Source organism: Chiloscyllium plagiosum, chromosome 39 (genome assembly GCF_004010195.1).
Source record: "Chiloscyllium plagiosum isolate BGI_BamShark_2017 chromosome 39, ASM401019v2, whole genome shotgun sequence".
Classification (NCBI taxonomy): Eukaryota; Metazoa; Chordata; class Chondrichthyes; order Orectolobiformes; family Hemiscylliidae; genus Chiloscyllium; species Chiloscyllium plagiosum.
In genome coordinates this window covers 2272063-2285285 of record NC_057748.1, presented here as the reverse complement: position 1 = coordinate 2285285, position 13223 = coordinate 2272063, and the positions used below count along the sequence as shown (strand labels likewise).

The 13223-nt window shown below is 45.7% G+C and overlaps 1 long non-coding RNA gene across 2 annotated transcripts in view; it reads right to left on the bottom strand.

The window, feature by feature from the left end:
• Positions 1-13223, bottom strand: part of LOC122541961 — a 33150-nt gene that overhangs the window by 7384 nt on the left and 12543 nt on the right. For both annotated transcript variants that reach the window (XR_006309726.1, XR_006309725.1), the window contains exon 2: positions 1562-1643. This is a non-coding gene — a long non-coding RNA (uncharacterized LOC122541961). The remainder of the gene's footprint in view (positions 1-1561; positions 1644-13223) is intronic.

Here is a 13223-nt window from a genome sequence, read left to right as displayed (position 1 = left end):
CATTGCTTAAAGTGAACTCCCAAAAACGACACTGTTGCATAAATGTGGCGTGTACTGCCTTATAGTAGATAGTTTCCAGAATGAGCTAATTGGGGGGGTTAAAATGGTCGGAGCAAATTCTTGCAGATGCTGGAACCTGAAACCAATAAATGCTGGAGATCACAGCAGGTCAGGCAGCATCCATGGAGAGAGCACAAGCTCACGTTTCGAGTCTAGATGACTCTTCATCAGCACTGACGTGAAATGGAAAATGGATTCGAGAGGATGAATGCAGAAAAATTATTCCATCGTTGGACAAATTAAGAAGAAAGGGGCACAACGTTAAAATTACATGTAAGCTATTTCAAAGCAAAGCCAACAAGTATGTTCCCATCCAAAGGGTTGGGGAACTGTTCCCAACACCTGGGCAAAAGTGAGGACTGCAGGTGCTGGAGATTAGAGTCAAGAGTGTGGTGCTGGAAGAGCACAGCAGGTCAGGCAGCACCTGAGGAGCAGGAGAATCGACGTTTCGGGCAAAAGCCCTTACTGGTGAAGGGATTTTGCCCGAAACGTCGATTTTCCTGCTCTTCGGATGCTGCCTGACCAGCTGTGCTTTTCCAGCACCACACTCTCGATCCCAGCACCCACCACATTGGTGGAAAAGATGCTTTCTGAGTAGGTTTGATTTTTAAATGCTGTCATAATGCTGATGTCACTGGCCTGGGTTTATGCCCTGGGCATGTGAGTTCAAGTTCCACCAAGGCAGCTGGTGTAACCTAAGTTCAGTTTGTAAATCTGAAACTGAAATCTAGTCTCAGGAGTGATGACCATGAAATTGTCACTGATTGTTGTTAAAAGTCATTTGGTTTCACAAATATTCTTTAGGGAAGAAAATCTCCCCGATGTGGATTCCGTACGTTTCCAGACTTAGAGCAATGTTTTCTCTAGAATTTAGAAAGTTAAGGGGTCATCTGATTGATATTAACAAAAAAAGACAGGGTACATAAAGATAAACTATTTCCATTGGTTGAGGATTCTAGATCTAGGAGTATAGTCTGAGAATTCGGACCAGACTGTCCAGGAGAGATGTTAGGAAGCACTCCCACACTCAAAGGGTAGGAGAGGTTTGGAACTCTCTTCCGCAAATGACAGTAGATGCTGGATCAGTTGTTAATTTTAAATCTGAGATTGATAATTTGTTGTTAAGCAAAGGTATTCAGGGATACAGGCTAAAGGTAGGATTTTGGAATTAGGTCACAGTCAGCCACGATCTCATTGAATGGTGGAACAGGCATGAAGGACTGAATGACCTACTCCTATCCCCATGTGACTGACCCTGAAATGGCTGAGCAAGCCTCTCTGTTCAAAGAGTAATTAGAGCTGAGTAACAATGCTTGCCTTGCCTGCAATATTGAGATTTCAATAAAACATAAAGGACTGAACACAAATTAAATTAATGCACAATACAGTGGAATAGATATAAAAATAAGCAGGTACAGCATCAGTTGTAGAGGACAGTGGGGAGACCACATCTGGAATATTGTGTACAGTACAGATTGGAAGTAGATCAGAGAAGGTTTACCTTAATAATTGGAGTGAGCTGGTTGTCTGATTCGAACAACCTGGACTCGTATCCTCTGGAGTTTAGAAGAATGAGATGCAACCTGATCAAAAGAGAAAAAGATCCTGAGGGGTCTGGACTAGTTGGATGTGGAAAGGATGTTTCTTCCTGTGGGAGAATGGCAACTAACATTAGGCTGAGGGAACTCGAACTCAAAATGTCACTGTTTAAAAAGAAACGTTTACCCACTTAAGACGAAAGTTATACAATCATGGAATCATGCAGTACGGAAGAGGCCATTCTACCCATCAAGTCTGTACCGACACATGAGTAACACCTGACTTTCAACCTGGCCCAAAGAAAGGTGAGAGGAACCTTTTTCTTCCATATGTTTTAGGGACTCTCCTCCTGAAAAGATGATTGATTAGAATCATTGAATATTTTTAAACAGAAGTGGAGACATTCTGAGAGTCATAGACTTGCACAGACGTACCGCACGGAAACAGACCCTCGGTCCAACTCGTCCATGCTGACCAGATATCCTAACCTTCTAGTCCTATTTGCCACCACTTGGCCCATAACCCTCTAAACCCTTCCTGATATATACACATCCAGATGTCTTTACAATGCTGTAATTATATCAGCCTCCACCATAGAGTCATAGGGATGTACAGCATGGAAACAGACCCTTTGGTCCAATTTGTCCATTCCAACCAGATATCCCAACCCAATCTAGTCCCACCTGCCAGCACCTGGCCCATATCTCTCTAAACCCTTCTATTCATATACCTATCCAAATGCCTCTTAAATGTTGCAATTGTACCAGCCTCCACCACTTCCTCTGGCAGCTCATTTCATACACGTACCACCCTCTGTGTGAAAATGTTGCCCCTTAGGTCTCTTTTATATCCTTCCCCTCTCACCCTCTAGTTCTGGACACCCCCACCCCAGGGAAAAGACCTTGTCTATTTACCCTGTCTATGCCCCTCATGATTTTATAAACCTCTATAAGGTCACCCCTCAGCCTCTGATGCTCCAGGGAAAACAGCCCCAGCCTGTTCAGCCTCTCCCTATAGCTCAAATCCTCTAACCCTGGCAACATCCTTGTAAATGTTTTCTGAACCCTTTCAAGTTTCACAACATCCTTCTGATAGGAAGGAGATCATAATTGTATGCAATATTCCAAAAGTGGCCTGACCAATGTCCTGTATAGCCGTAACATGACCTCCCAACTCCTACAGTCAATGCTCTGACCAATAAAGGAAAGCATACCAAACACCTTCTTCACTATCCTATCTACCTGCAACTCCACTTGCAAGCAGCTATGAACCTGTACTCCAAGGTCTCTTTGTTCAGCAACACTTCATAGGACCTTACCATTAAGTGTATATGTCCTGCTAAGATTTGCTTTCCCAAAATACAGCACCTCATATTTATCTAAATTAAACTCCGTCTGCCACTCCTCAGCCCATTGGCCTATCTGGTCAAGATCCCATTTTACTCTGAGGTAACTGTCTTTGCTGTCCACTACACCTCCAATTTTGGTGTCATCTGCAAACTTACTAACTATACCTCCTATGTTCACATCCAAATCAGTTATATAAATGATGAAAAGTAGTGGGCCCAGCCCCGATCCTTGTGGCAAACCAGTGTTCACACCACTTTCCCTGGCAACTCATTCCATACACGCACCATTTTCTGTGTGAAAAAATTGGCTCTTAGGTCCGTTTTATATCTTTCCCCTCTCACCCTAAACCTATGCCCTGTAGTTCTGGACATCCCCACCCCAGGGAAAGGACCTTGTCTATTCATCCTATCCATGAACCTTCTGATTTTATAAACCTCTATTCGGTCACCCCTCAGCATCCAATGCTCCACCCGAGCCTGTTCAGTCTCTCCCTGTAGTTCAAATCCTCCAACCCTGGCAACATCCTTGTAAATCTTTTCTGAACCCGTTCAAGTTTCACAATATCCTTCCGATAGGAAGGAGACCAGAATTGCACACAATATTCCAAAAGTGGCCTAACCAATGTCCTGTACAGCTGCAATATGACCCCTGATCTATATGGACTTCAGTAAGGTGTTCGATAAGGTGTTCATGGGAGACTGGTGAGCAAGGTTAGATCTCATGGAATACAGGGAGAACTAGCCATTTGGATACAGAACTGGCTCAAAGGTAGAAGACAGGGAGTGGTGGTGGAGGGTTGTTTTTCAGATGGAGGCCTGTGACCAGTGAGAGCCACAAGGATCAGTGCTGGGTCCACTGCTTTTCGTCATTTGTATAAATGATTTGGATGGGAGCATAAGAGGTATAGTTAGTAAGTTTGCTGATGACACCAAAATTGGAGGTGTAGTGGACAGCGAAGAAGGTTACCTCAGATTGGGATTTGATCAGATGGGCCAGTGGGCTGAGAAGTGGCAGATGGAGTTTAGTTTAGATAAATGAGAGGTGCTGCATTTTGGAAAAGCAAATCAGAGCAGGACTTACACACTTACTGGTAAGGTTCTGGGCAGTGTTGCTGAACAAAGAGATCTTGGAGTTCATAACTGCTTGAAAGTAGAGTTGCAGGTAGATAGGATAGTGAAGAAGGCATTTGGTATGATTTCATTTATTGGTCAGAGTATTGAGTCATAAAGGTTTACAGCATGGGAACAGGCCCTTCGGCCCTGCTTGTCCATTCTGCCCAGTTTTCACAGTTTAAACTAGACCCATTTGCCTGTGTTTGGTCCATATTCCTCCACATGCATCCCATCTGCCCAAATATTTCTTAAAATGTTTCTTGTCCAGCAATGAGAATGAAAGTTTATCGGGGTAGATGGAAATTTGGAGCAACAAATCAGACATGATCTTATTGAAGAGTGGAGCACACCTGAGGGGCTGAAAGTCCTCTTCCTGATCCTAATTTTGCTGGAAAAAAAATGATAGTGTTGAGGCATTGGGTGAATGGAGTTGTATAAATCAATTTGCTCTAATCAAGAGTTGGAACTGTGTAGTCGCACTGAATAACCTACTCCTGATGTGAAGATGCTGACAGCTGGCAGTTATGTGTACAGGAGATACACACCTGAACTATCTCAGTTGTCTCCCTCCAGTGAGGTCCAGCCCCAAGGGCCGGCCAGACCTGGGGAACACCGGCGCTGAGTGGGGTAGAGCTTTAAATTGATCTGAGGAAGGTCCTAAGAGGCTTTAACAAATCCCCTTCTTTCTCCGCAGCAAGATTAAAACAACACTGAAGAGGAAATTGGTTGCTAAGTGATACAGACTGTGCCTTTCACAAAAAGGACTCACTCAAAAGGAATTGGCTCCCCCAGCAATCTTGGTTTTAGATATTTTCAAAACACCCTATTCAGAGCTGTTATTACACCTCTCAGGAGCAGGTGGACATGCTGGGTTGTAGTGGATGTGGAGATGTTTCCATGAGTCAGAGAGAGATGGGACCCAAGGGCACAGTCTCAGAGTGAAGGGACAGCCCTTTAGAACTGAGGTGAGGAGGAATTTCTTCATCCAGAGGGTGGGGAATCTGTGGAACTCATTACCACAGAGGGCTGTGGAGACTAAGTCATTGAGTGTATTTAAGACAGAGATAGAGAGGTTCCTGGTTAGGAAGGGGATGAAAGGTTACAGGGAAGAAGGCAGGATAATGGGTTGGAGAAATATATTAGCCATGATGAAAGGCAGAGCAGACACAACGGACTGAACAGCCTAATTCTGCTCCTGTATATTGTGGTCTCGAACCGAGGTTATCTGACTGAGAGGTAGGGACACTTCCGCTGCACCATTAAAACCCCTCGTTCCTCCAATGGATATTTTCTAAATAACTTGTTCAGAGATTATATTTCACACCTCTGGAGCAGGTGGGACTTGAAGCTGAGCCTCCTAGCTCAGAGTTTGGAACATAACCACCTTTTTATTGGTGTTCAGTCCATTGGAGCACTGATCTGGTTGGCTGATTGTTTCTTTGGAAGGCCATCTTACTTAAAGAAATGTGCAAGAGCTCTCCAATGTTCCGAACTAGTGGCACTTTGATAGATTAATTGATTATTGTCACATGTTATAGAGCCATTGAGTCATAGAGATGTACAGCACGGAAGCAGACCCTTCAGTCCAACTCATCCATGCCGACCAGATATCCTAACCTAAGCGAGTCCCATTTGCTGCCACTTGGCCCATATCCCTCTAAACCCTTCCTATTCATGTTTCCACCCAGATGCTTTTTAAATGCTGTAATTGTACCAGCCTCCACCACTTCCTCTGGCAGCTCATTCCATACAAACACCACCCTCTGTGTGAAAATGTTGCCCCTCAGGTCCCTTTTATATATTTCCCCTCTCACCCTAAACCTATGGCCTCTAGTTCTGGACTCCCCCACCCAAGGGAAAAGACCTTATATATATATCCTTTCCATGCCCTTCATGAATTTATAATCCTCTATAAGGCAACTCCCTCAGCCTCCAACACTCTAGGGAAAACAGCCCCAGCCTGTTCAGCCTCTCCCTATAGCTCAAATCCTCCAACCCTGGCAACATCCTTGTAAATCTTTTCTGAACTCTTTCAAGTTTCACAACATCTTTCCGATAGGAAGGAGACCAGAATTGCACGCAATGTTCCAACATTATTTGCTTTCCCAAAATGCAGCACCTCACATTTATCTAAATTAAACTCCATCTGCCAGTCCTTAGCCCATTGGCCCTTCTGATCAAGGTCCTGAGATATGGTGAAAAATATTGTTTTGGATGCTATACTGGCATACAAAGTGCATCAGGGTAGCAGAAGAGAGCACAGAATACAGTGTTATAGCAGTAGAGAAGGTGCAGAGAGATAGATCAGAACTATTATTTGAGAGGTCCATTCAAAATTCTGATAACAGCGGGGAAGAAGCTGTTCTTGAATCTGTTCGTATGTCTATTCAACCGTTTCGATCTTCTGTCTGCCACAGGTGGGTGGTAGAGAGTATAACTGGGGTAGGAGGGGTCTTTGATGATGTGGGTTGCTTTCCTGAGGCAGTGGGAAGTATAGACGGAGTCAGTGGATGGGAGGCTGGTTTGTGTGATGGACCGCGTTGTGTTCACCACCCTCTGTAGTTTCTTGTAGTCTTTGGAAAAGCAGTTGCCAAACCACAATGTGATGCATCCCGATAGGATGCTTTCCATAGTGGATCTGTAGAAATTGGTGAGAGTTCTTGGGGACATGCTGAATTTCCGTGGCCTCCTGAGGAAGTAGAGATGTTGCTGTGTTTTCTTGACCATCACATTGATGTGGGTGGATCAGGACAGATTGTTGGTGATCATCACTCCCTGGAACTTCACGCTGTCAACCATCTCCACCTCAGCACCATTGACGCAGACAGGGGCATGCCCTCCACTCCACTTCCTGAAGCCAATGAGCAGCTCCTTCATTTTGCAGACATTGAGGGAGAGATTGTTGCTTTTACACATGTCGTTAAGCACCCTGTCTCCTTCCTGTACTCTGTCTCGTTATAGAACATAGAACAATACAGTGCAGGACAGGCCATTCAGGCCTCGATGTTGTGCCGACCTGTGAACTAATCTAAGCCCATCCCCCTACACTATCCCATCATCATCCACGTGCTTATCCAAGGATTGTTTAAATCTCCCTAATGTGACTGAGTTAAACTACATTAGCAGGTAGGGCATTCCACGCCCTTACCACTCTCTGAGTAAAGAACCTGCCTCTGACATCTGTCTGAAATCTATCATCCTTCAATTTGTAGCTACGTCCCCTCGTACAAGCTGACATCATCATCCTAGGAAAAAGACTCTCACTCTCCACCCTATCTAATTCTCTGATCATCTTGTATGTCTCTTATCAAATCCCCTCTTAGCCACCTTCTCTCCAGTGAGAACAGACCCAAGTCCCTCAACCTTTCCTTACAAGACCTTCCCTCCAGACCAGGCAACATCCTGGTAAATCTCCTCTGCACCTTTTCCAATGCTTCCACATCCTTCCTGTAATGGGGCGACTAGAACTCTACACAATATTCCACGTGCAGCCGCACTAACGTTTTGTATCGTTGCAGCATGAGATTACGGCTCCGGAACTCAATCCCTCTATCGATAAAACCTAACACACTGTGTGCCTTCTTGACAGCACTATCAACCTGGGTGGCAACTTTCAGGGATCTATGTACACGGACACCAAGATCTTTCTGCACATCCACACTACCAAGAATCTTTCCATTGACCCAGTATTCTGCCTTCCTGTTATTCTTCCCAAAGTGAATTGGACCAGAGGCATGTCGGGACCGGTGAGTCACTGATTTGAACCTTTAAAAGCTTACCTCAAGCGTGAGAGTCCTCCATTTCTCCTGCTCCCTGGTCCAGGCTCCCACCCTTCGAGCTGCTGCTGCTGCTGAACAACAGAAATTCACTTCATCGCTTGTGATCTGACCTACAACGGTGGTGACATCAGCAAACCTGTAAATGGAGCTGGGCCGGAATTTGGCCACACAGTTGTGAGTGTATGAGGAGTCTCACAGGGGGTTGAGTACACAGCCTTGCGGGGCACCAGTGTTGAGGATTATGGTGGAGGAGTGTTGTCTCCTATTCTTACTGATTACAGTCTGTGAGTCAGAAAGTCGAGGATCTAGTTGCAGAGGGGGGAGCTCAGACCTAGATCTCAGAGTTTAGAGATGAGTTTGTTTGGAATGATGTTGAAGGTGGAGCTGTAGTCAGTAAGTAGGAGCCTGGCGTAGGTATCCTTGTTATTCTGATGTTCCAGGGATGAGTGGAGGGCCAAAGGAAACAGCTTTTATTGTTTGCCCCACTTACCTTTATTTTAATTTGTTCACAAGGTGTGGGTATTCTTAACCCATTCAGTGTCCATTACCCATGTAGGGCAGGTAGGAGTCAGCCACCGGGGTCTGAAGTCATATGTAGACCAGATCAGATAAGGATGGCAGATTCTCTAAAGGACAGGAGCAAACCAAATGCAATTATTACATGGTAACCTGTCCAATCCAGCTTTTTCTTTTATTGAATTACTATCTGCCAGGGTGGGATTAGAACCCATATGCCTGGGGGGGGATTTGACCTGGATTACTAGGGCCAGTGAGATTACTACAACGTGGACAGGTTAGTGGACAGGAGGAAGCCTGCTCATCTTCCAGCCCAATCTGTTGCATTGCTGGGGATGTTGCTATCACAGTTTCCACTCCTAAGGTCAACCCTGCTCTACCTGGCTCAGGACCAGGGCCCAATAACCGAGAGCCAGGGCTCCAGGGAGCCATTGCACTTGGCTCTTAGGGAGCAGCACTGGGACCTGTCACTTCCATCACTGGCCCAGCTGATGATAGGGCAGGACAGCAGCTTTCTGAGTTGTGAGGTTGAAGACTTGACCTAGACACCTGAGCACAAAGGCCAGGGCTCACCCAAATGGTGCAGCGCAGGGGAGATGCTGTTAGACTTTAAATCGAGATCCTGTCTCCCCTCTCTGGTGAGTGCAAAAGGTCCCACTGCGTTATTTATCCCTCAATCAGAAGAAGATATGATCACGTACTGGTTGTGGGATCTTACTGTGTATTGTGTATAAACTGGCTGCCATATTTACTTCAGAAAGTACCATTGCTGCATGTTGGGTGATTGAAGTCACAATGTCACAAATAATTGACAGTTGATGGATCAGTCACCCCCAGATGCAGCCTGCCATTAACCGCCTCCCAATGAGATACAAGAGATTGACAAGGAGGGAATTAGATCGAGTGAGGTGTGAGGAAGGTGAAGGGAGAAGAAATTGAGTGAGGGAGAATAGCAACAGGTGAGACAGGGAGGATAAAGAAAGTTTCAGACACAGAGCAAGGGGAAGAAAGAAGGAAGAGGAACAGAGAAAAAAGATAACAGATGACAAGACAATAAAAGCATCTGGAAAGTGGTGGAAGGAAAGAGAGGAAAAACAATCAGACAATTTTAGAATTAATCAAATTGCATCATCCTAAAGGGAAATAAATGTCATTGGTCAGATTTATGGATTGGGAAAGTGTGACCTTTAGCTAACGGAGCAGTTGATGGACTGATCTCTCTCTATTCAGAGGGAGTGTCAGGGCCAGCGATCCTGATGGTGCATTCTATTTCATCCTCTATTCCTGCTGCCAAGTCAGGAATGATGGGATAATCTGGGAAAGATAACCAAACTGCAAAGCTAACCAGTGGTGTGTGCTGTCTGGGTGGTGTCAGTGGCTGTGACTGAGGAACACCACTCTTCATCTTCACTATCAGTCGCCAACTCTTCCTCAGATGTAATCCTGGAGGTTTGATCAAGGGATTGTCTTTTCTAACTGCCCTGCCCCCACAATCCCACCACCAAGCACAGAACACCTCTATCTTCATGGCATCCCCTCATTCCCATTGGTATTCTGGAGAGTGAAGACTCATGGTAGCCACTTAGATAATTGGTGGTTGGTTAAGTTGCCTCTGCCCAGAAAGGTGAATGGCACCTTGACCATTGGGAGCAGCTGTTATTGGGTAAGTCCACATTTAACATGTGGGAGCTGTTTAGATGCCAACTGATCAGAGTTTCAGTGGCCTCCTCCAGTAAGGAGGAAGAGCAAGGATGGCAAGGTTGGGACCCTTGGATAGTGAGGGAGATTTTGAATTTAATCAAAAAACAAAAGGAAGTGTATGTCAGTTTAGAAATCTGAAATTGGACAGGACCCATGATGAATATAAATAAAGTAGGAAACAATTCAAGCAGGCAAGGAGGGGCCATGAAATGTCCTTGGTGAGTCTGGTTAAAGGGAATCTCAAGGCATTTTAAAAATTAAAAGCAAGAGGATAACTAGAGTGAAGGTGGGAGCACTCAAGATAAAGACAGAGGATATGGGCAAGATCCTAAAGGAATATTTTGCATCAGTATTCACCCAGGAGAAGGACATGGGGGATAATGAGATTAGTATAGAGCATGCTAATATGCTAGGGAATTTTGAGGTCAAGAAAGAATTGATGTTTTGCCTCATGAAGAGCATGAAGGCAGGCAAGTTCCCAGGGCCTGATGACATCTGCCCCAAGTCATTGAGAGAGGCAAGAGAGGAGATTGCTGGGGCCTTGACCAAAACCTTTGTATCCTCTCTAACCACTGGAGGGGTCCCTGAGGACTGGTGAGTTGCTAATGTTATTCCTCTGTTCAAGAAGGGTACTATAGACCTAGTAAGTCTCATATTGGTGATTGGGTAGCTATTGGAGAGAATTCTTAAGGATAGGATTTGAAAAAGTATGGTCTAATTAGAGACAGTCAGTTTGGCTTTATGTGGGACAGGTCATGTCTTACTAACTTGATTGCTTAATGCGAGGAGGTGTCATGGGTGGTCAATAAGAGTAGAGCAGGGGATGTTGTCTACAGGGATTTTTGACAAGGTCCCTCATGATAGGCTTATTGAGAAGGTTAAGATACATGGGGTCCATACTCATTTGGCCATTTGTATTGCAAATTGGCTTGTCTATAAAAGACAGAGGGTCGTGGTGGAAGGGTGTTTTTCTGGCTGGAGTTCTGTGACTAGTGGTGATTTACAGGGATCTGTACTGGGACCTCTGCTGTTTGTGATGTATAAAATGACTTGGATGAAAACGTAGATGGGTGCATTGGTAAGTTTGCAAATGGCGCAAAGATCGGGGAAGGTGTGGATAGTGTAGAAACTTGTCAAAGGATACAGTGGGACATATATCAGTTGCAGATATGGGTGGAGAAAGGGCAGGTGGAGATTAATTTTATAGAATAGAATCCTGAAAGTGTGGAAATAGGCCGTTTGGCCCAACAGTTCCGCACCAACTCTCTGAGGGGCGTCCTGCCTAGACTCACCCTCCTACTCCTATCCCTGCAACCCCCAGGGATAATCCATCTGGCCTCCATGTCCCCAGACAGTATGGACAGTTTAGTGTGCCCAGTCCACCTGGCCTGTGTGTCTTTGGACTGTGGGAGGAGGCCCATGCAGGCACAGGAGAGTGTGCAGGTTCCACGTGGCCAGTCAGCCCAAGGCTGGAGTTGAACCCGGGTCCTTGGCGCTGTGAGGCAGCAGGGCTAACCACTGAACCATTGTGCCACCTCAGTCTGGGCATGTGTGAGGTGTTGCACTTTGGGAAATCGAATATTAAGGAAAAGTATACAGTTAATGGCAGGATCCTCAACAACATTGATGCACAGGGGGATCTTAGGGTCCTAGTCCATACCTCGATGAAAGTGGCCAAGCAAGGGCCTGATGGAAATTTATACAATTATGAGAGATCGTTGGCAGTCCGAATCTTTTTCCCAGAATTGAGATGTCTAATACTAGAGTTCATGCATTTAAGGTGAGAGGGAAAAACTTCAAAGGCAATGTGAGGAGCAACTGTTTTACAGAGAGTGTGTTCGGTGCCTGGAACGTGCTGTCAGGGGTGATGGTAGAGGCAGGTACGACATGGACTGTAAATGGGCTTTTAGCTAAACACACGAAAATGCAAGAAGTGGAGGAATATGGACCAAGGACAGGTAGAAGCGATTAGTTTAACTTGGCATCATGTACGGTACAACATTGTGGGCCAAAGGGCCTGTTCCTGTGCTGCACTGCTCTGTGTCCGAAAGGAGGCAAAGCCCTTAGAGGGTGGGGTATGAACCCAGAACCCCAGAGCATTAGCCGGGACAATTTGGATTATTAACTGGGTAGTATCACCTTCCAGTCACCTTCTGATCATACCCCTGGTCACTAGCCGGTTAAATTTCAAGTCAAACACTCATTAATTTCTTCGTTAAATGCTTCATGAAATCCTTACTGGACAGTAAGTATCAGTAATGAAATAATAAAAGAATCAGAGAAAAACAGGTGAAAGTGTTGTTAGTGATGATTAGTGATAGTGTCAGTGCAGGATAGAGAAAGGAGAGGGGCTGGGATAGGGGACATGCCCAGAGCTGGGAGCTCCTGGAAGGCTGACATATGAGAGAATTCCTCAGCTGAAATTCCATCCCCGTGTCTTATGCCAGTGAGCCTGTGGTCAACTCAGCGCAACTGGATCTGAGTCCCATAGACACAGCTCACCTGCTGTGGGAGGGACATCTTTGGGATTGATGAGTGCAGTTTGCACGTTGGGCAGCCTTGTGGTCATGTTACCTGACACCGCTCCTTTTATAACCTGGTCGATCCACTCGTTTGTGTTTGGGGGGAGGGGGAAGGTTATCTGATTGGGTGTGGTGTGGTGGTCAGCTTGATCATGATGGTCAGTGTGTGGACTGAGACCCTGCGCAATTGACACAAACCCAGACCACCCTCCAACTCTGGAATGAAAGAAATTTCATTGACATAGCACCTCCGTGGAGTTAGGGAACAACATTTAACACTGAGCCACACGGGGAGACAATAGGACAGCTGACCAACAGGTTCAGTGAAGAGGGAGATTGTCTTAAAGATAAGGAGTGGGAATAGGCTTAGCGAGAGAATTTCAGACCTCGGGGAGGTGAGCACTTCGAGCCAAGTGACTTAAATCAGAGGTAGGGAGGGGACAGTGAGGGGTGGACAGACTGCAGGAGGGCTGAAAATGTGTGGCTGGAAAAGCGCAGCAGGTCAGGCAGCATCCAAGGAGCAGCAGAATCGATGTTTCGGGCATAAGCCCTTCCTCATTCCTGAAGAAGGGCTTATGCCCGAAACGTCGATTCTCCTGTTCCCTGGATGCTGCCTGACCTGCTGCGCTTTTCCAGCAACACATT